Raw genomic sequence first — 25,222 nt, forward strand, 5'->3', positions numbered from 1 at the left:
AAATCCTGGGAATTTAGACCAATCAACACTTTGCCTTGTATTGAAAAAATATTAGAACTCGCAGTTTATAATCAACTCATTGAATATCTAGAAAATAATGATATTTTACTAAAATATCAGTTAGGTTTCAGAAAACACCATTCATGTGAGTCTGCATTACAAGTCACAATATCAAAATAGAAAGAATCAATAGATAAGGGACATTATATTATAGCTGTATTTTTAGATCTTAAAAGAGCTTTTGAGACAATTGATCGCCACATATTACTAAATGAACTGCAAAGTATTGGTATCAGGGAAACTGTTTTGTTATGGCTAACTGATTATTTATCACAACGCAAACAGGTAACCAAATTAAGGGATACAGTGTCATCATCTCGCGATGTCATTTTCGGAGTACCTCAGGGGAGTGTTTTGGGACCTATATTATTTTTAATCTACCTGAATGATATAGATACCATCTATGGTTGTGATTTCATGAACCTTTTTGCAGACGACACTTTGTTATCAATTTCAGGAGATCAAATGAATAATGAAGTAAAACATGTTTTCAAGTAGATGAATAGCAATAAACTAAAACACCTCCAAAACAAAATATAAGATATGATTAACTGGTTAAAAACTATCACTCATCAATAATCTCAACATAAGATTACAAATTGCAGGTGATGTAATAGAGTTCGTAAGTGAATTCAAATACTTAGGTTTCATGGTGGATAATCGTTTATCTCTTCATGCTCATTTTGATTATATATATAGAAAAATTACTAAAAAAATATATTTTTTCTCAAGAATTTCATCTCAGCTTTCGATGTACTCAAAAATTACATTATATAATTGAATAATTCAACCCCATTTTGATTATTGTGCTAGTCTGTTATACTCATTTGAGCAAAATAAGGTATCGGCTTTACAAAAGTTACAGAATCGTGGAATGAGGATTATTTCACAAGTGAATAGGTATTCTAGTATATCAAACATGTTAAGTACATTTCAGTGGCTGTCTGTTTCCCAGAGACTGTACGAGTTAGCAATGATATTCATTTTCAAACTAACACATAACTTGCTTCCAACTTATTTTGAAGAATTCTGTATATATAAATCTCAAATCCATAACCACTTAACAAGAGCGAGTAGCTCCCAAAAATTCCACCTTCTCGAACTAATTTGACTAGTACGATGAAGTCTTTATTTTATAAAGGTTTGAATGAGTATAACAAACTCCCACTTTCGTTGAAAGATTCAATAAATGTTTTCCAATTAAAACAAACTCATGAACTATATAAAATATCATACTTGATTTTCTTTTTTCTATTTGGTAATATATTTATTATGTATATCCTCATGTTGAAACCATTCTGGAATCATTGAAAAATGGTTTTTATTATTCTTTTTTCTTCTATCATATCATCATTTTTGTTGTTTATGTCATTCATTTATATATTTTTAAAATAATGTATGTATATTAGGATGTCCTAAAGAAATCAATAAATATTATTATTACTATTAATAATCATTTTATAATTATCGCCATTCAAGCTGCCCTCAAGGAAAAAGGCCAACGATATGGTTTCCTACAATCCCTGCCCAAACATTAACCTTTTGAGGGTATTGCGTGTGTTCTTCTCTCATCCAGTGAGGATTTTCCGTTGACCAATACTGAACAACGCATTGTCTTCAAACTTGAAACATATGCTTTATAGGGTGAGTGGCGGGGGATCACTGTCTCTCTCTTATGGGTGTTTGACAGTCCCCCGGTGCAGACCACACGGCACTCACCCAGTAAAGTTATCGGTCAACCACCCAATCCCGCGCCTGCGGGTAACAGGCGTTGGCCGGTTTCAAGCTAGATGTGTGGGAGAGGTGTCTCGCAAGCGCCCTCGGCGGTTACTCATCCAACGCTGGAAAGGTAACTTTCCTAACATGAGTGCCCCTCGGGGTAACGTAAGGGCATGCGGTGCAGACCACACGGCGTACACCCAAAAGTTGTTGATGAACCGCCCTATTCCGCACCTATACGGGTAATGGGCGCGACGTCTTCGACATATGATGTGTGGTAGAGGGTGCTCGAAAGAGTTCTCGATGGTTACTCATGAAACGTTGGAAAGGGCACTTTCCTAACATGAGTTCTAGGGGGGAGGTGAGTGCCCGCTCGCGGCTGGAGGCTAGCGAGCCTCATCTCCAACTGTCGTTGGCCTCTTAGGGGCAGCGGCTCCACTAGCGGGTAAAGGGATACAGGGTTGCGATAATCCATTCATGGGTGCATTGCAGCCCCATACCGAGGCACTGGACGGCTTATGCTGTTCCGTGATCCTCGCCTGCTTCTGTACGGATCCGAGCGTTCGAGGTGTCAGGGCTCGCGGTCCTTCCGGGCTCTAGTATCCGAGTCTAGTCTTGGAGGGCACCAAGTCAGATGCTTGAGGTGTCGGACCCCGGTTGGACGGAGCTACTAGTATCCGAGCTTAGGACCCCGACCGCCCACTTCCGGGACCATATTCCCAACTGATTTGGCATGGTTGGCGGGGCAGGTGTGCGACGCGAGCACTCTCTGGCGAAAGAAGAGCTTAGTTAACTTGTACGAACGTTCGGTCGAACGCTGCCGATGGTCCTGTCTCTTGGTTAGCCACACTAAGTAGATGTAAGGAGGCAACTCCGGGTTCGGTGAGCGGGAGGAAGCCCTGCGAAATCCTGTTGGTGTGGGGTGAGGGGCGGTACCCGCAAGGATTTCCCGAAAATCCACCCCTCCACACCCGATCGCATCCAACGCCAGGGTGCGTCTGGGGGGCCTAACCGGCCCCCCAGGCCCCCCGGTGCGGTCGTAACTATGACTACTACCGTGGCCGACTACTACCGTCATCTCTAAGTCAGGCCGGGTACTTCCGAGACCATCCTCGTATGTTCGATACGAGTATAGCAAAGTGAAAAAATTAAAAAATCGCTAATCAAATGTACGTAACCCGTGAAATTTGAACATTCATGTTATTTTCTGAACAGTCCACGTACATTCTATTTATTCCTGAACACCCTCAAAATAACAACTTGAGTTCAATTATTTCAAAGACAAACGATTCCGTGTTTATGTACATCGCTCGTTACAGGGAATTTACAAGAGCCTACCGATCGTCGTAAAAGTCTTTTATCATTGTAGATCGCTTGAAAGTGGATCTCGGATGCAATTATCTCGTCTGAGAATGTATCTCAGTCTCCGCGAAATATGTATTAATAGTTTCCGTCCACGTAGTTATTATCGCTTTTTATTAAATGATAAACACACAATACTCGATGCTTTATTGTAACGTTATTTCATTGCTTGCTGTCGTTTTCCTTGTGCGACTGGTTGCGATTTTTTTCGCGATGATATATAGAGTGGTTTCGTTATGATTGAATGGAGATGAAAAAATGCCCGTTGGCGACCAGTAACAGTCGTTTCTTGTTGTCGAATGGAATGTCCCTATTTGGTTGGGCGATACTGTGATTGAAACAATTCAATTTTCGCCTCGAAAGGAAAAAGTTCAACTTTTTGTTTGTCGGCGTTTCGTTTTGATGCATCATTTGTAGTTCGTGACGATGTTCACGAAATTGTACGATCATATCGGCAGCAACTCACGAATAAGATACTGTTCAAAGTTTTATCGAACAGATGCCGAAAACTTATACTATGTCAACGTGCTCAATTCAAAAACTGTAGGTTATGTTAGGTTAGGTGCATAGTGCCGAAGCCGATTAGTTTGTATGGTGAGTGGTCTTTCAGGTCAGATGGTAAAAGTACACTGTTTTCGGACAGTACGAGTCTCTGCATATAAAGGCTTGTTAGACATTGTACTTCATCTCTACTGTAGTCCAACAACTGGTATCAAGCTTCGAAGGGTGAATAAACGCCTCGTAGTGAGCCAATCCTGAAAGATTCTGCCAGAAGTCTATAAATCTTCTTGCCATCCAGGTATTCAATCTTTGTTTGGCAAAGCCCAAAGCGATGCCAATAACAGGTTCTGGTGCGATGAAGCTGCTGCACCCTTCTTTGTAAGGAAGTTAGCAGCCTCATTGCCTTCCAGGCCAGTATGTCCAGGAATCCAGACCAGAGACAATCTGTTAAGTATTCCTATCGAGGAGAGTCGTTTTTGGCAATTTGCTACCAATTTAGACGTTGCTCGGTTGGAGCCAAGAGCTTCCAACGCCGCTTGACTGTCCGAGAATATTTCTCTTGACTTGTGAATGAGGTTGGATTCTTCCAAACTCTCCGCACACAATTCAATAGCGTAAATTTCCGCTTGAAATACAATCGCATAGGTTCCAAGGCAGGTTGATATCTCTGTCCTGGGTCTGCGACTAAAAACACCTGCACCAAAACCGGAAGATGTTTTGATCCATCTGTGAACCAACAACTATCTGTTGTTGAATACTGGATCCTCCTCTCGGAGGATCCAGTCTTCAACAACATCCTCCTGGATCCTCCTCTCGGAGGAACCAGTTTCTCTACTCGGAAACAGTACTTTATAAGGCAGTTCGTAGTTGACATTTGGAGGCATAAAGTCAAAGGTAATTTCCAGAATGCTGTGACTTCCAATGTCAACCAACAGTCTGTAGCACTCTGCATTAAATTGATTAGTAAAATTGGCAATGTGCACAAAGTGTAACGATCTATCAAAGTATAGTTTTCAGGCCGAAAACTATCATATCAAAGATGGCTGCTAAACGTTCATCTTTACATTTGTGGTTGGTTTTTCTGGAATCATTTATCTCCAAGGGTTGCTAGAAACACAATCATACTTAAAATTTACTGATAAGATTTATTTTGACATTCACTATAAAATGTTCACAGAACTGCGATACGTGTTTCGCTATACAATAGCTTTCCCAAGTAACATTTGAGCTACTACTTCTAGATTGAAACTTTTCATATTCTAAAAACATTACTATGGTCCAATGTTAAACATACGGCCAAACAATGTATACATAATCCATAAAGATAGATCGGGAATGTATAAATTGTCATGCGATTCATGTCCGAAGTTTTATGTAGGTCAAACAGTAATAACATTTGAAGCACGCATGAAAGAACATTGCATTATCAGGAAATGACTGAAACTAAATCTTACAGCTATTGTAGAGTTTTCAGATACATCTGAAAGAAACGTTACCTGAATAATGAGGTCATTGAAATCCTAGTTTTACTTGCCGTGTCATTCAGTTGTTGTACTGTGATTTCTAATTCATATATTAATGACTACCTCTTGAGATGCCTAATATTCACCGGTTCTCTACCTGTGATTATTGAGGTGTTTGAATTGAAAAAATATTTTGTGGCCCTTTTCCAAGGCAAATTGAGTGACATTAGACTCTTCTGTTCTATCCAACATCGTCTATCAGGAACAAAATGAAATTATTATGAATTATATAATTTTTTGCTGTTTGGGCAACTGTGTTCGATCACATTTCTCGTCAAAATAGACAATATAGATCTTTTTGTTTGTTATTTTACAATAAAGTATTTAGGTGGAATTACCTAAATACTTTATGGTTTGAGTCATAAAAACCGATTTTTATGACCCAAACCATTGGTGCTTGAGAAACGAACATTTTTTTATTTAGAAAACACATCAAAACAAAATGCTTTTGCAAAAAATATGACTTTTTGTCGAAACAACAAAGAATATACCATATCGGATGAGCATTTCATTTGGAGGATATGTATTTTTTTTTTTGAGTTGGCTACTTTGTGTAAAATTACTTCAATTAACTATTAAAAAACTCAATGGAAAATTAATACGATGAAAACATCCAGTAAAACTCTCAAGAATGGACAAAATAGACACCAGCTACATATGACAGATACACAGCACAGCCAATTAACAAAAAATACAAAATCCTTATTGATATGTACGATAAAATAAATACATATGACAACTGACACTGATGACGATTAGTCATTGTAGCCAACATAGAAAAAATACATTTGCTCCCAAAAATATTCGTATCCGGCATGGTCAATTAGATCTTTTATGGTCAACAGGAACAGTAACACCGCTGACTGGGGGGCTGAAAATCTCTCGACATTCACTACTTATATATTATAAAGAAAACAGATACAATTTGGGAATATATTCTGGAAGATAACGAGAGTATTTATATCGGGTATTTAAATTTCAGTATTGGACACTTTTCTCTTGGACCTAACTGTACACTCCAACGAATATAATTTCACTCGAGGCATCACTTTAACGTGTTAATGAAAGTATTAACACCCTATAACACATTTATTACGAAAACATCGTTCAAAGTTATTGACGAATTTGTTCACACCTGGTTGATAATTTTTTAGACAAAATGTGCGCGCGCGCTGATTGGTCCAACTTACCACCAAAATATGTATAGGCAGCTCCCTTGTCATCAAAGGGCATTGTACTTACCCAAAAGTGGTACCTTAAATACAGGCAGGGGAATTTTTAAGTGAACCGCTTATAAAAAATATATTGAAAATTTACAACTGGAAAAAATTTAATGGAAAGGGGGGTCTTGTAACACATCTTTTTGAAGCTCCTGACAAATGCTTCACAACCCTAGAATATGATGTCAATATCTTCAACTACTACAAAATGGCGGAACTTTCAATAATTGATAAACATTGACATTTACCTACATAATGTGATGTAATAAGCTTGAGGTCAGTTCAGAAGATGTTCGAAATGATTGCCTTGAACTTATTGACATATGAACAGCCTATCCGATATTTCACACCGAGCACAGAAACGTCAATATCTCTACAAATATTTATGATTCTCTGTCGTATATCTAATATTGTTTTGTACACCTTTTGCTTCAAATAACTCCATAAGAAAAGTCCAAACGTGTCAAATCTGGCGAGCGTGGTGGCCATTCTGTAGAACCTCGACGGCTAATCCAACGACCGGGAAAAGTAGTATCCAAATAGTTTCTTACTTGTCTGGAGTAATGTGGTGGTGCTCCATCTTGTTGGAATACAATATCCATATCGAATTCATTAGGATTCGCTTCGACGATTTTAGTGATGAGAGGGTCAACAGTAGTTTCCAGCATATTCAAATATAGATCCCCTGTTGAATTTTGATCAATAAATAGAGGTCCTACAATATGGTTTCCCAATATTCCTGCCCAAACGTAATTTTTTTCTGGATATTAGGTATGTGTTTCCCGGAAAACGTGAGGGTTTGTGTCACTTCAATAACGGCAATTTTATCTGTGAACATTGCCATTTAAAAAAATGAAGATTCGTCACTAAAAGAAATATTGTAGATATAGGTAAGATGCCTTGCAATGGTTTTCGTCGTGATTCCACAGAATTCTGTCCTTTGATCAGAGTCATCTTCAGTTAATTGGTGTACCATTTTAATTTTGTATGGACGATACGCATTCCTCTTCAAAAGTCTCCACACAGTAGAAGGAGACACCTCACAAACATTCGCGACGGAATAAGTAGACTGTTCAGGATTTACTACCATCTCACCAATTATTTGCACTTGCTGTTCTTCTGGAATGGACGGATGATCTGGGGGATTTTTGTTATGTTCACTACCGGTAGTTGTGAATTTGGATACAAGTTTTCTCAAATATTTTCTACAGATAAGACGATTCGGAAAACGTTCATTGAAAACCATTTCCGTCTCGTGAAAGTTACGCGTCGCACCGTAAATAAAAATCGCTTCAATTTTTTCTTCCAATGGACGAGAATTGACCATTTTAGAGATTGTTGCCTTTCTACTAGTAAAACCGAAAACTAAATGAGAATATTCTAACTGAACAATGATGTTCATTGTCGTACTGACATTTTTTGTCGTTTTCATAAACAAAAAATAACTTAACAAACCTTATCGGGTTGTTGGAATTGCCTTATGGCAGATAAAAAGGAATATTTCTAGAAATATTGATATTAATGTGTTTGTCTTCAGCAAATTATTAAATGTTCCGCCATTTTGTAGTAGGTGAATATATTGACTTCATAGTCTAGGGTTGTGAAGTATTCGTCAAGAGCTTCAAAATGATATATCACAAGACCCCCATTCCCATTTAATTTTTTTTCCCAGATGGGGCCAAGTCGCCATCTTGAAAGTTTTATCTGTCAGTTTCACTTCAAAGTATTCATGCATTAATTTCATCGTCCCAAATTTCAATTTTTTGAGTTGACCCGTTCAAAAAATAAAAGGGGGAACACAGAAATGCACTGCATGAAAGTTGTATCTTGAAATTTTGGTTGCACAATGATTTTGGGAGAACCAGCAAAGTTTTGACATGACTCCATGAAAGGGAGTCAAATCTTTGAATCCAGCAGGTTTATCATTGATATTCGTGTATTGTTCGTGGTGCTCTGAAAAAACAAGAGTAGCTCACTAGAGACAAACTTCAACCGCCTTTTTGAAATTTATATAAGGCACAGGAAACTTTTTATTGCACCATACATACGAGTTAACCGTAATCGTTTCACGGAACGAAACAAAATCGGTATGAATTCTCCAACAATTAAGACGTATTACCGACAAAATTTTCCAGTGCTCGCCGGTAACCTCGACGAAAAACAAGATCTCGTTAAATTAAGTTAAAAATGTCAACCGGACAAAAACAAATAAAATACAGGAGCGGCGAACGAAAAGGACGTTCCGAGAAGAAACGGCCCGTCCCGACCGGACCTTGTTGAATTGAATTGTCATTTAACAAAGAGACGAAAAAGTAAAAATAAAAACAAGAAAAAAGGGGCAGCCATGTTCGGCGAGAGCACGACCGCCGAACATACATACATGCATTTTACATTTAGTATGTACACAAACATGTGGGAGAATCGATCGGAGCTTGCGGTACAGGGCGATCTATATATTGATCTTGCTACACAAAAAAATGCTTGCAAGTATTTTGAAATCATATCTGAAGTGCAGAAATTTAACATGAAACCAGTTGCTCTTTTCAGGTTGGTGTTTTAATTACACGCTTTATATTAGCTTCACCTGTATGTATGTATGTATGTTTGTTTGTTTGCTTGTAACCCAAGCTCGGGATCTATATTTGACAGAATTATCGACATTATTGCATGATCTATTCGCAGACAGATGACGCTGTACGTAACCTCCTTGATATATCGACATTATTGCTTGATATACTCGCGGGCAGATGGCGCTGTATGTAACCTCTTTGATAAAATTCGAACTCCTTTTATATGTATTTCTTCATTTGAAAAAAGTATTTTTTTTCATTAACTACGCGCCTGCTGCCTTATTTGTAACCCTCCTTTGCGCGCCTGCTGCCTTGGGCTTGGTAGTTGATTTTCAGGCTCCCTCTTCGGAATCGGAAAATATCAATGGCCATTTTTCTAAACAATATACGGCTGATTGAACCCAAAGTTTGAATGAAATAAATATAGTTGAAAAAGACTAAAAACCACACTTTTATAGCATACGAAACTAAAAAATAAATATACTTTAAAAAACTAAAACCACGCTTTTAAAGAACATCGAAGTAAAAAGTAAAGAAAAATTTTTTTTAATAAGCTTGAAACAATAACGAACTAGAAATACTAGTATTATTGTGAAAAAAGCGTAAGCGTTTTGTGCCATTTTTTATGTATATCGAGCACCCGTGGCTTTTTTCACAATAATACTACTATTTTTCGTTCGTTATTATACTAATCTTATTTAAAAAAAAATGTTCAACTTTTTAGTTCGATGTTCTTTTAAATCGTGCTTTTAGTTTTTTAAACTATATTTATTTAAAGTGCGGTTCGATACAGAATACAGGGAGCGGTTGAATTATGAAACAGATTCGTAATTTCGCTAATCACGCACTTATCACAATCTGACACAGTCTGAATTTTCAATTGAAGGTAAGTCATATACAAATTGAACTGAGAGCTAACGGCAACAATGTTAAATGTTAGAACTACATTCTTACCGGGGTCATTTTTATTGTATATGCATCGCCATTGTAAATAATTGAAAAGTAAGATGATTCCATAAAAGTTGCCCCCCGTAACAAGATAGCTTCTGCATATCGATAGGATGTACGAGCGAATAGGTGAGCCAGTTCGTTTAATACTTTGGAACATCGGTAAAATCAACACTTCGCAGGTCTATTATATTTGCGTCCTTAAAATGCCATAACTAGTCATTCGGTTTCCTCATTATCAAGCGTCCTTATCTGCATAGGCGTAGTGTGTTCTGTTTCTTGTGAAGGTGACTTGTTTTGTATTTATTAAATATATTTCATTATATTTATTGAATAGACTGTTATATTTGATAATTCTAAAATATAAGATAGAGTTGGCCGATACTTGTTTTTCAAAATACATTATCATAGATTTTCATCACATTCACACATTATTGTGAGATATTTAGTCGCATATCGCTTTTTATTTTTCATTTTCGAAATTTTAATCATACAGGGGGGTAGTCGAAAACGTATGTAATATTTTTCCTCAAGCGGCGGAGTAAAAAATCATTTTCAAGTGGTTATTCAATTTCTATTTTATTCGGCGGATGAAAACTGACAAATATTTTTTTTCAAGATCGTCCCCCATTTCCCCACTTTTGAAAAGAGGCGATTTTTGAAGTTATACTTTTTTTGGCACGTTAGGGAAAAATGATGAGAGTAAATTTTTACGATGAGCGCACACAACGTCACAAAAAACCGACAACCTGAAGTTAGCTTCTTCTTTAATTTATATGGCCATTGCTTCTCAGTCGAGGGCATTTGGCCAGACTCCTTCTGTCCATAGGGAACAGAAGCTTCGTCCAGGGGCGCAGCTGTCTTCCTCGAGGCAATGCTGCCACCCTAAGTTTTCTCATTCACTTTTTTTCATAAAAACACTTCATTTTTTACTAAGGGGCCGATACAAATGATAATGATTGATGTTCGAAAAAATCAAGTATTCCAAATATCAAATTAAATTTTAATAAATATTTGGAATCAATGAAGTCGCCCCGGAGCGCCAATTAATTTTTGTTGTTGTTTCATAATTAATTTCACGATTTGTATTGAAACATTATTTATATATAAAAAAATCTATGAATAAACTTAAATTAATAATCAAATAAATCACAGCGAAATAATTTCTTACGTGCGTACATAAGTACGCACGTACGCACGTCCAAAGTCAGTGCATGTATTCGATCCTCTACCGCAACCCGTAAGGGTGTATTGTGGCTCACACCTCTAAACTCTAAAAACCCGATTCGGTTCCCAGCGGGGCAAGAACAAAGTATGTGCTCTGCTGTTTCATCATTTTCCAAATAGAGGCGACACACACTGTTTAAGCCTTTAGACATCGTGGTTCATTTCTACTGTAGTTCAGTAACTGTTTGCTTTCAAGCTTCGAAGGGTGAATTAACGCCTTGGAGTGAGCCAATCCTGGAGATTCTGCCAGAAGTCCATCTTCTTGCCATCCAGGTGTTCAATCTTTGTTCAGCAAAGCCTAAAGGGATGCCAATGACAGGTTCTGGTCCAATGAAGCTACTTGCAGCACCCTCCTTCGCAAGACAGTCAGCAGCCTCATTGCCTTCCAGGCCAGTATAGCCAGGAATCCAAACCAGAGACAATCTGTTAAGTCTTCCTATCGAGGAGAGTCGTACATAAGTATTCGCACACTTTTTTTCAATCATATTTTCGTTTCGGGAAAGTGATTGCATAAAAATATCTCACTTTTCTTTCACACCTTTTTTATGAAATGATTGAAGACATAATGCTGCTTGTTTTGTAAAAACGGAGATCTGTCACAGAAAAGTCCATTCAGGAAATTCGACACCAACGAACCACACCCGTAGAATCCCTTTTTTATTTTATTTTCCGTGTATGCACCCTTAGAGAAAACCATCAACCCAACCTCAACTACAATTAGTGAAAGCAATGGGGCATTCAAAAGACCTAGATATTTTTCAAAGTAAACGTCCACCTTGCCCTTGAAATGATTAGTCAGTTCTCAAGTTTCTTCTCGCATTTTGTTAGGTAGTCTTATAAACATATCACAGGAAATTTGATATATGTACATTCGTGCGTGTCTCCTTGGCAGTATTGCGCAGGAATTTCTGAATGGCATCGCAAATAACATAATAAAGCTGAAGTCTATTTGTGAAAACTGTTGGTAAATGGTTTTTAGTCGCGAACGTTCTGTGCGAAGAAGGCGTCGGATATGCAAGATTTAATCTGTCGCACAAATTCATAAGAGATTTCAGTCTCAGTTTTAAATGGAGAGGTTCTCTCAATATTGCCAATGAGTTTTTTCTAATTGTATAACTTTTACTGTAGGGTTTTTCCTACAGCTGTTTAGTTTAGAAACATTTCATTTCTGTATTGATTTTTATTTTGTATTAATGACTGCATGAAGTTCATGACGAAGAATTTCAAGAACGAGGTTTTAATGATGAACGAGAACGGGAATGTTCCCTACTTATTCATCAAACTCCAACACCTGTTCACGCAAATGCAGTTTCGTAAGAATGTATCATCTTTTCCTCCAACCGTTGTCCTGTAGTCTTTGAAGTCCACTAGATACTCATTAGAACAACAAGAGGATTGTTCCGAATTCTTGGGGTTCTTGTTGAATACTCTTCGTGAGCAAAACAATAGCAAAATCAATACTCGTGACTACTCTGGATTGAATGATTCCGTACAGTCCATCTCGCCTTGTGTTTGTAAATATTTTGCTGGAAAAATCCTCACTTGTTTACTTTGCAGTAAACGTTCAAGAGTTAGTGAAAACTTATGTGAATTTCTGGAACTTCATCTAGCGTTTCCTAATATGACTAATAACCAGCCATGCAAAGTTTATTGTTAAATCATCTGAAAATGGAATTTTTAACAGATGATGATGTATTGCCAAACATGCGCCAAACTATTTGACTGTTAAAAGGAAACAAGTATAGCTGAGGCACCAGTCAATCTAATAATAACACTGATGATCTTCAAACAAGACTCAACCTCTGAGGGAAGCAAGAAACTCTTTCGAAGGTTCGAAATAGATGAACACTTCAACCTAGCAGACCACTAATATAATATTCTTGCAGTCATTGTTCACTGTGGTTCTGGCGTTGAATTTGGTCATTATTACGCCTTGGTCAAAGATGAAACAGACTGGTTTAAGTTTGACGATAGTCATGTCACGAAGTGTTCTGGCGATGTATTGAATCTATTGGAGCCTCTGGAGACACCTTACATTTTGTTTTATGAGAGAGAGGACATTGGCAGATCAAGATCTTCAGACGATGTGGTGCTGCAGGCTTTTCCGGGTTTTCCTGCAGCTGAAAAAGCAAATGCGCCACTGTAATCAATGAAGTCGCCCCGGAGCGTCGCTTAATTTTTATTCGTGTTTTTATTTTTATCGTTGTTTTATAATTCCACATATGAATTATTTTTTTAATAATACGAGAATAAACAAATTTTGTATTAATTTTTTTTAGAAAATTAACTTTTCATAACTGCATTATCGAGCAGTCGTCCAAAATATCCATCTTCTTGGGTCTTTATATTAATTCTTTTATTTTAATTTTTCATACCATTTTCGTAGTTTTTCACGGAAAAACAGAATATTTGGAACGACAGACACCACTTGGGATGTTTCGAGTAGGTACTCATCATTAACACTTTTATGGATTAAGACAAAGTATTCGGGCCCAAGTGGTTGATCCTTTTTGACTATATTTATGACCTCGACCATTTGTCAGTGATAATTGCTCGAGGGTTACTTCGAACACATTTCTTAGCCGATGCATTCAGTCTATTCAGGGATTTCGATCGGGAACTAATTCTAATTCTGATTCTCCTCGCCCCGAGGTTATACTGTTATTTTATGTTTGTCGTTTTGTTGGTGTTATTAATGAATCTTATTATTTGTAAACGCTGTGTCCGTCTGATTAATAATTCACATATCACCAGTCTCGACATTACTTTCATTTAATAGAAATAAATATTGAATATTAGGTATCCGTTGCATGATTTTCAAATTATTTAATTAAAGAAATATAAAAAAATATTTTTGTAGGGTTACCTTTATTGACCCATTTACTTCAATCAATTTAAAGTAATTTTGCATAAAATGAAGGCACCTGTTTCAAAAAGGCTGAAAGTTACTCCTTTGCATGATCTACACATCTATGTATAAAATTACTTCTTTTTAAAATTGATTACTTCCTTACTTTCTTTGGAAGATTCCCACATTTTTTATCAAGATGGAGTAGTAGAAAGTCAAAAACTTTCTTTCCCAAAAAATTAGTCACTCCTAGAAATATAATCCTTTCAAATGTCAAAATTATTTGAAAAATTCAAGTGTTTATTTACTATGATATGGTTGTATATTATATCATTTTCTGATTCGAAAACCTTTCCTTACTTTATCTGTAATCTTTTGTGTTACTGTTTTCTAGTGGGTACCTCTTTCTCACTAGAACTGAATTAAAAATAACATAGATTTTATATTCGGATAAGAGAGGTCACCACCAAAAGATAGAAAAATTGATACATTGATAAATTGAACACCAAATTTTTGAAATAACTATACCAAACAGCATTTTTATGTTGAAATTCAAATGATAGTAGAATAGAACAATTCAAAGATTATTTTTTAGAGAATAAGTTAGTTCTGAACGATGGAAAAACAAATTGTATCATGTTCAAAGTCAATAAGAGTATAGAAACACCACAAAACATAATTATGCACAATCAAAAAATCATTTGTAATACTTCAGTGTAGTTTCTAGGCATATACATTGATGACACTTTAAGTTGGAGTAGTCATATAGATAACCTTTGCAATAAACTATCCTCGGTAACATACGCCATGAGAGTTCTAAAAAAAATGTTGATCTTGAAGCACTAGTTGCAGTATATTATGCGAATTTTTACTCCGCTATGAGACAAGGGATAATCATCTGGGGCTCATGGCATGGGTTTAATAGAGTTTTCGTATGTCAAAAAAAAATCAGAATAATCTTTAACATAAATACAAGAGATTCCTGCAGAGGAGCCTTTAAGATCAACAAACTACTTACTGTGTCAGCAATCTATATATATATATATATATATATGAATCGATAAAATTTATTATCAATCATCCAGGCCATTTTGACATACATCGCAAAACGCATATTTACGAGACAAGACAAAAAAAAGACTTCTCATATTCCATCCATGCAAAATCCCTATATGAACGTAGCACTATCTACGCTGGAATGAAATTTTATAATAATCTTCCGAAAAACATAAAAGATATTATCGTTGCTAACAGATTTCTGAAATCTGTAAGAAAATTCTTATGTAATCTGGAGCCCTACAATACTGATGAATATTTTCTGGCATGTGGAAATTTATGAAACAAAATTTTATTCAAAATTGCGCTATGTATAGAAATTATCTCTACTTTCAGTAATCATGCGCAATATGACGCACATTTTAATATGTTTGTAATCGTGTTTGAAACTTGAAGCAATTCATTTTGAATGCTTCATTTTTAGATTTATATGTACACATAATTGATATCTTCACAATTTTTCTTTTGACGTATTTCTCAGACAATAATTTTCTGCCACTCCTGTGAATGATTATAAAATACTGTGTTGAAATAAATATATCTATCTATCTACCTATCTATCTATAATGCACTATCACAGAGTACCTTACAGAAGAGACACTCATCTGGCGGCACTTTGATGTCAAATTTCTGTGATCTATATTCTGTGTTCGGGGTGTTTGTCATTTTTAGTGATAAATTCAATTTATTTGAAATTCATCAGATATATAATTTGATTGTAGTCGGCTACCATTTCAACATTTTCAACCTAACTAGCTTAATTTTACCATGTTTAAGTTCACTTACCATTTGACGAAATTTTTAAGTTAACAGTGATCACTTCGAGATTCTCGAAAAGTTCATGATTTCTGTTCCGTGTCCCTTCTGTAAGGTATTATGTGGTACTATCCTGGGAGAACTCCCCCATTGACACTTCGTTTGTATTAATGAGTGGGCGACATCTAGGTATAATAATTCTAACGTCAAACTCTAGGAAAACACGGAATACATACTCGTACTGTCATGAGGAAATGCAGTTACTATCAACTATTCGTTGTTGCATTCATCAGTTGTAATAGTCTTTTATAAAAACGTAACAGTCAACTTATCAATAATTCCAAAAGGTATTTTTTAGTGAACCAGTTTGATAATTATGTATCACAAAATAGTTCATGGACAGTTTTCCCAAAGACTGAAAAATAGCAAAACAAAAATGAAAAATTTCACTCAAAATCGGTGAATCAATCAGCAATTTTATGTTTGTTGTCGTGAATACTCTCACAAGGGTGATTTTACTCCAAGTATGTGTTACTCAAACTATGTGTCTCAGAAAACAAACTGATATGCTTTACTGTACCATTTATCATATTCGTTCAAACAACCAGGATATATTTGTTGAAAACACCAGAGTTAATCTCACATTGAGAGGAGAACATTGTAAGAAAAAAGTTTGTGAGCAAAAAATTGACATTTCTTATCGCCAAATCCTTTTTCCATGCTTGGCACACAAAACTGCTTCGCCTCCTCATGTAATTTCACAACAGGCATTTTGTGAGATTTTTTGTAAAAATGAACGTAATATTTTGTAGGTATGCAAATACAAAATATCCCCAAAACATTTTCTTCAGTTTCCTTGAGTTTTGCATCGCCACCTTGCGGCAATGGTCTCCTCGACGAAAATTATTGTCATCCTATCATGCCTGGTCTTTTTTTCATTTCATTTGAATGACAGCAACTCGAAGACAAATGAGATTTAGAAACACAAGAAGGGAAAAGAGAAGAAAAAAGGACATGGAGGGAGAAGAACAAACATAAAAAGCAGGGTTGAATAACTCATCTGGTAAACCTTTCTTGTCCAAAAAATCGATTGTCGTTTTTTTTTTCCATCATTTTATATAATGTGATGCAGATCTATACATTGATATTAAAAAAGGAATATTTTTAGGAATTACTTTTGGAGATTTTTGGCTCTTCATTACCAAACAAAGAAGAAAGAAAATAAGTATAATAAAAACTCATAAGATAATTAGATCATGCACAGAAGTTTCTTTCAGATTCGAACTAGAAGAAAAAAACCTTTGGAAACAACTACTTTCACATGAATATTCAATGGCATTAATTTTATACTCTAAACATTCATTATGATATTTTATTAAAACAAATATTAAATATAATATATTTAATATAAAATATTAAATATAAATGGTATTATATTGAAATATAATACTATTTATAGGAACGATACATGATATAATATAGGAAAGAGTAGGGATGGAGATTCAGAACCAGGTATATTCATCCAAAAATTAATTGGACTGGTATATTGTAGCAACTTTTTTTAAACTTTCTTCTTGAAAAGACTGCCTCTGCTAGCCAAACCAGCTCTGAATCTTCTTTCCAACTGCCTATTTATTGTGGTTCGATAACGCTAACCTGTTTGAATGCGGAATACCTTGCATTCCTTTTTTTTTCGGAATTCTGTCGCTGTAAACGGATCCATTTGTTATGCAAATATTCGGCGATAATCTCAATAATGCAAATTCGTCGAAAATACTTTCGGCCACCATAAAGCTGAAAGGAATTCGAACAAAAAAAATCTTCCTCTAGCTTAGGCGTCTGCCAGTGCCTGTTCACCTGATTTTTATAGCGGTTTGATTTAGTGTGTGTCGTAAAACACCAGGAAAGAAAACAGCTTGAGAAAATCTCGATGCATTTCAAAATTACGGCCTATAAATAAAACAGGCATTTAATATTGTCAAGATGCATCAGTTGTTGAGTATAACACTATCCCACGAAACACACCCCGATCTCGATTTGTTCAGGTCTCAAATTCATTAATTGAAAAAAAAACATCTGATTTATTATTTCGTGAAAAGGTAAAATAAAGACTCGATCTAAACACGTTAACGTTTTCCATCCTTTCTTCTTTTTGTAAGCGTTTTTAAATCTTTCTATTGATTGTGACCATTAAGAAGGTTTAAACAAAAAAAAAATATATCAAAATATTAACTGATCAAAACTTTTCATGATAATAAATGAAAATAACATTTTTGAAAGTCTCATCAAAAGCGGATATGGCAATCTTGAGAGCATTACTTCTAAATTCGAAATTTTTCAAAATGTTATAATAAAATCTGTTCTGTTGAAGTCTGTTTTGTTGAAATCTGTTTTTTCCGTTGACCAGTTGTCTCCGGACGACAACTCTCAAAAGTTGAAACTTGTGCGAGTTGTGGACTAACGAGGTCTTACCTTTTAACGTGTGATTCCTAGCGTATAATATATTATATTATTAGGTTGTTTCAAAACTTTTGTCCTTTATAATATCATGTGTTTTTCAGCACCATATCTCAATGAATATTTCTACTGTATCGTGATGAGACAGTTCCGTAGTACAACTTTCAAAAATATTTCAAAATCATCATATCAAGTAGAGAGGACTGACAAAACGACCTACCGGTAAAAGCGGAAGAAACTTGGTATACAGATGCTCAAAGACCCAAGAAGGAGTGGGAGCCGGTATACAAGGAGGCAAAGCAAAGACGAGAATTATACTCAGCCTCGGACATAATGGCACTGTGTTTCAGACAGAAGTAGCATCCATCGAACACTGTATAGGGTGTTCCGCAAGGATCTATACTTGAGCCTTTGCTTTTCAGTTTATATACCTCAATTGTACTGACTAAGATCAATCTCTGTAAGTATCATACTAACGCTGATGATACCCAACTTGATGTATCGTTTAAACTAGAATGAAGCTGTTGCTGACATTAATACTGAACTTCAAAACATTTATGATTCTTCTGTGAAACACGAACTGCAACTCAATCCTAATAAAATGCAGGTTCTTATATTTGGTTCCAAGTTATTATGCCAAAGATATTTACCTCAAGTACATATTTTTCTGAATGGTATAACTCTAAATATAGTACAGGAGGCAACAAATTTTGGCTTGATGTTGGGTAATGATTTCAGGTTCAAAAAGCAAGTTTCATTATATATCCAGAGAGCTTAAACGAACTTAAGATTAATTTACCCTCACTGAGCATACTTAAATACTCAGACAAAAACCAATTTATGCCAGATTCTCATCCTTTCACAGTTCACCTACTGTTCACCCGTATATTTTCCCTGTTTGGATAGTCTAGATTTATGCAGGATACAAAAAGTCCAAAATTCCTGTTTACGCTACATCTATGGCATCCGTAAATTCCAGCACATTTCTCATAAGCTTTCTCAGACGCTTTCTTATTGCAATCGCTCACCTTATTCACAATATAATCATCAACAAATCACCGGAGAATCTTTATGATAAAGTTCGATTTCGTGAAAATGAACATGAAGTGAATATCCAACACAAAAATACAATAACTGCCCCCCACCACAGCACAGCACTGTTTGAGAGACCGTTCAGTTTTTCTATCTACAATCATTACAATAGTCTTCCCACATACCTAAAAAAATTGAAACTGCCACTATTCAAGCAACAGGCGCGTAACTGGCTATATTAAAAACAATTATCGTGCAACTAAAGTCTCACATAAAATGCAAAAATTCAAGTAATTCTGTACGTATTATGAATTACCCCTCTTTTATTCCTTTTATTTATTTATTTATTTATTTATTTTTTCTCTCTCTTACTACTATAGGCTCTCTTACTACTAGGCACTATAATTTTTTGTACATTATATGTTTGATGAATACTTTGAAGTTTTGTACATTGTAAAGGAGTTGAATGGAAGAACAGGATTCGGCGTGTTGCACACGCTTGTCTCCTGAATTCCGCACCGTCTTTCTCAGCCGAGGTATATATAGAATTTTTTTCACTACTAACATTGATATATTAATAATTTTAATTTTGGCATTAGTAATTTTCTAACAATTTGTTGAATATATCGGAATATCTAGTGGAGTGGAGCGTGTTTCTAATCAGACTGGCTTTATTTATGTAAAAATTTGGCATGTGTCAAATTTTCTTATGAATCTAGGAAATGTCTCATTGCATTTTTGATATATCTCAATGTTCCACTTCTCTCATCGCTTCGGTATGTTTAGAACTTAGAATTTCTCAATTCTGCATTATAGTGAGAAAAAAATTTCTTTGGGTATATGATAACCCAAGGCAGCTATGAATTGTTGCATGTCAAATTGAAACGATACAGTTTCCATGTTGAATACGTGATGTCGATGGTAAGCGCGCAACATCTACTTAGGCCATGAAAACGTTTGCCGGCGTTTCCATGACAACTTAACACTGTACAATGATTATTATTGCTGTCAGTTTGCCAAATGCGGTTTTAATTCAAATTTAGATGTCATTTTGAAGAAGTTAAAACACCAGAGTTGATCTCACATTGAGAGGAGAACATTGTGAGAAAAAAGTTTGTGAGCAAAAAATTGACATTTGTTATCGCCAAATCCTTTTCTTTATATAAATATCACATGATTGGCACACAAAACTGCTTCGCCTCCTCATGTAATTTCACAACAGGCATTTTGTGAGATTTTTTGTAAAAATGAACGTACTATTTTGTAGGTATGCAAATTGAAAATATCACCAACATTTTCTTTAGGTTCCTTGAGTTTTGCATCGCCACCTTGCGGCAATGGTCTCCTCGATGAAAATTATTGTCATCATATCATGCCTAATCTTCCTTCTATTTCTCATATCAAGTAGAGTGGAGCGTGTTTCTAATCATTTGGCATGTGGCAAATTTTAATATGAATCTAGGAAATATCTCATTGCATTTTTGATATATTTCAATGTTCCACTTCTCTCATCGCTTCTGCATGTTCAGAACTTAGAATTTCTCAATTCTGCATTATAGTGAGAAAAATATTTCTTTGGTTATATGATAACCCAAGGCAGCTATAAATTGTTGCATGTCAAATTGAAACGGTACAGTTTCCATGTTGAATACACGATGTCGATGATGAGCGCGCAACATCTACTTAGGCCATGAAAACGTTTGCCGGCGTTTCCATGACAACTTAACACTGTACAATGATTATTATTGCTGTCAGTTTGCCAAATGCGGTTAATTTAAATTTAGATGTCATTTTGAAGAAGTTAAAACACCAGAGTTAATGTCACATTGAGAGGAGAACATTGTAAAAAAAGTTTGTGAGCAAAAAATTGACATTTCTTATCGCCAAATCCTTTTTTTTATATTAATATCACATGATTGGCACACTGCTTCGCCTCCTCATGTAATTTCACAACAGGCATTTTGTGAGATTTTTTGTAAAAATGAACATAATATACTTTAGGTATGCAAATACAAAATATCACTAACATTTTCTTTAGATTCCTTGAGTTTTGCATCGCCATCTTGCGGCAATGGTCTCCTCGACGAGAATTATTGTCATCATATCATGCCTAACCTTTCTTCTTTTTCTCATATCAAGTAGAATGGAGCGTGTTTCTAATCAGACTGGCTTTATTTATGTAAAAAATTTGGCATGTGTCAAATTTTGATATGAATCTAGGAAATATCTCTTTGCATTTTTGATATATTTCAATGTTCCACTTCTCTCATCGCTTCTGTATGTTCAGAACTTAGAATTTCTCAATTCTGCATTATAGTGAGAAAAAAATTTCCTTGGTTATATGATAACCCAAGGCAGCTATGAGTTGTTGTATGTCAAATTGAAACGGTACAGTTTCCATGTTGAATACGCGATGTCGATGATAAGCGCGCAACATCTACTTAGGCCATGAAAACGTTTGCCGGCGTTTCCATGACAACTTAACACTGTACAATGATTATTATTGCTGTCAGTTTGCCAAATGCGGTTTTAATTCAAATTTAGATGTCATTTTGAAGAAGTTAAAACACCAGAGTTAATGTCACATTGAGAGGAGAACATTGTAAAAAAAAGTTTGTGAGCAAAAAATTGACATTCCTTATCGCCAAATCCTTTTTTTTTTATATTAATATCACATGATTGGCACACAAAACTGCTTCGCCTCCTCATCAAGCGATAGCAAAGGCTGAGACACGCAAGATGCGGGGAAGAGAACGCAGAGGCTTCCAGCTATATGAAGGGCACAGTGTCAAGGCTATGGAGTATCATCAAAGAGATCAAGCTAGACAATGAGCTCTAACAAGCAAGGAGCATCGCAATAGATCCGGATTGTCGGGGCTCATGGCTAGCTCCCCGGCAATCTAATCTAATCGTGGTTAATACTGGCCATTAAAAAGTTCAGTACTCTATACATGAATGCTATTATATTTTTCGAAATTTTATTTTTTTGCCCCTTTTCAACTCATTTAATGTTGTTAGGCGATTTTGGGCCAATTTTTCTCTACGAATTCAAATTGAACCAAAGCGCTACCGAAACAGCCCGAAAAATTAACCAGCCATTTGACAATGATGACGGTGATCGAACATGAGCCCCGAAGTGGTCGACCTAGAGTGTTCGGACGAGGATTTGAGGACACTGGTGGAGACTGACCCACCACAAATGGTGCGTGGTATGGCGGAAAAATTGGGCGTCAGCTTCCATGTGGTTTTTGATGGTTTAAAACGTATCTGAAAAGTCAAAAAGCTTGAAAAGTGGGTGCCCCACGGTTCAAACGATCTAAAAATATTGTCGTTTCGAGATCAGTGCTTCTTCGATTTTGCGCAACCAAAACGATCCTTTTTTGGATCGGATTGGCACGTGTAATGAAAAGTGGATCCTCTATTACAACAGGAGACGCTCAGGGCAGTGGTTGGATACTGATGAAACACTCAGGCACTTCCCAAAGGTGAAAACCCACCAAAAAAGACCGTGGTTACTGTATGGTGGTCAGCGGCTGGTGTGATTCACTATAACTTTCTGCAACCAGGCTAAACCATTACAGCAGAGTCTTATGTACGAAATGTACCAAAAATATTGCTTCAGCAGCAGCCAGCACTGGTCAACAGAAGAGGTCCGATCCTGCTCCACGACAACGCCCGTCCGCACGATTCACAAATCACCGTCAGAAAATTAAACGAATGGAGCGTCGGAGTTCAGCCTCATCCACCATACTCTCCAGACCTCTTGCCAACCGACTACCATATTTTCAAGCACTTCGATACATTTCTCACCGGGAGAACCTTCGCCAATCAGGACCAGACAAAAACGGCCTTCGTCGACTTCGTCGAATCCCGAGCACACATATTTTACGCCGACGGAATTAATTGGCTTGTGTTACGTTGGCAAAAGTGGAAGGATTCAAATGGCGATTATTTCGATTTAAATAAGTATTCACTGAAATATTGTACTCATAAAAGATATAAGTAGACTCATAAAAACTGAAAAATTTGGAAACAACCCAACATATTATATATTACGACATTTTTGTTATTGATTTGAAATCAGTTGAAATTAAAAAAAATATTATTGTTTCCATACTCACCAATAATTAAAATGATTCCAAAGACGAATCCGTATTCAAGAAACTGTCCGATGAAAGCTGCATAAAGAGAATATTTTCATATCTCGAATGGTTATGCGGTCCCTGAAAAAAAGATGCTATGTTAAAATATGTTTCTTTTCAACATTCGATAAGTATTATTGAAAAGCCTCGTATCTAATGTTAGTATTTATTCATTTATTTACTATTATCAACGGAAAAAACTACACCTAGATCAAAATGGTAATGAACTAAACGGTAAAAACATAATTAACTACAGATCTTTTGAATGCCTGAATATAGTATGTAAAAAAATAGTCCCGACTCATAAGCCTCTTATAAAATTCGTGGCATCGGACTATTGAATCCATAAATAATTTATTAAATGTGTTTCAAAACAAACAATAAAACACCGCAAGACATACAATCCAACACAGTGAACAAATTGAACTGTGAAAGCTGTCCCAAACGCTATGTTGGTCAAACCGGACGATATCTTGAATCTCGAGTTACAGAACACATGATAGACACCAAAAAACTGAGTATCAAAAACCTGCAGCCTTGTTGCGCATTAAAGAGGACATAGACACATTTGACTTTGAACGTCCGACTATTCTAGATGTTCAACCATATTTATCCAAGAGACTTTTGATAAAGAAATGATACACATCCTCAAACACGACCGTGTTAACAGTAGAAGAGATGTCGATGGCCCTAATACGGTATATTTCAATTTAATCAGTAAACTACCTAAATAATTATCTTTTTTTCATTCTCATTTTTTCAGTCACTGATAAAGACAGACACTACTATCCTATCAATTTCATAGGTAAAGCCATTCGTTTGTTTCATGTCTTTGTGTAGTGTTGCGGTCTCGAAAATTTTATCATTTTAGTGTTTTTTATTTTTACTATGTATCTAATATGTCTGATGTTTTTTGAAATAAGTATATTTTCGACACAAGGAAACTTTTTTTCAGTGAGTAATTCATTGAAATGAAAACACAAAATTTTGTGGGAGGTATGTTTATGAAAACTCATTGTCACAGAGCTCTGAAGAAGAATTTAATTGAATTCGAAACGTTGCCAAGAAAACAATTGTTTTTTTAAAGAAAAATTGATCCTGTTACCCAACTAACCGTTCTTGAGAAAAATTATTGGATATCTGACAATATAAGTTGAAATCAATTGCAAAAAGTAATCTTTTTGGGATTATGATGTGAGAAACTAGGTCATTAATGAAAATATTGAACTGTTAAAGGTCCACAATGACTGCCTTGGGGAACACCAGATAGAACATTAATAGTGTTCAATATATTATAATTGATTGTTAATCAATTATAATATATTGCGAAATATACCCAATGAAAAGTCCTTTATCCAAGATATCTCTGTACCTGTAGAGTAGGGAGGGTGAGTGTAGGCCTACGCACTTAGGCCACTTGTGACCCATTGTACATCCTCCCAAGGAGTTGGCCTTCTAGGTCATCGTCCATCCTGTCCTTTCCTTTATATCGGCAGGTGTAAGCCAAGAATCGCCGAACACACAATCTCTTATTGACGATAACTCCGAACATTCACATAGGAAATGCCTGACAGTTTCATCTTCCTGTTCACACATCCTGCATAGAGGTGTGTCCACTAGCCCCATATTGTGGCGGTGTTTCCTTAGTTGACAGTGGCCAGTCAAAAATCCTACTGTGAAACGTAGATTTTTGCTGGTCATCGCCAGATATTTCTTCGGCACCAGCTTCCTAGGGTCGCCCAGGGTGTTCCTGACAAGATTGCATCTTTTGATTTCATCCCATCTCTTTAGGGATTGAACA

The 25,222-nt window shown here is 36.0% G+C and overlaps 1 protein-coding gene across 2 annotated transcripts in view; it reads right to left on the reverse strand.

Moving 5' to 3' along the window:
- Positions 1-25,222, reverse strand: part of LOC111506670 (interference hedgehog) — a 188,299-nt gene that overhangs the window by 28,925 nt on the left and 134,152 nt on the right. For both annotated transcript variants that reach the window (XM_023161806.2, XM_023161807.2), the window contains one exon: positions 23,401-23,502. The gene's annotated coding sequence lies outside the window, so the exon portion shown is untranslated. The remainder of the gene's footprint in view (positions 1-23,400; positions 23,503-25,222) is intronic.

The sequence above is a fragment of the Leptinotarsa decemlineata genome, unplaced genomic scaffold (genome assembly GCF_025532065.1).
Source record: "Leptinotarsa decemlineata unplaced genomic scaffold, Ldec_3_MD MMD2_tig00026328_RagTag_RagTag, whole genome shotgun sequence".
Classification (NCBI taxonomy): Eukaryota; Metazoa; Arthropoda; class Insecta; order Coleoptera; family Chrysomelidae; genus Leptinotarsa; species Leptinotarsa decemlineata.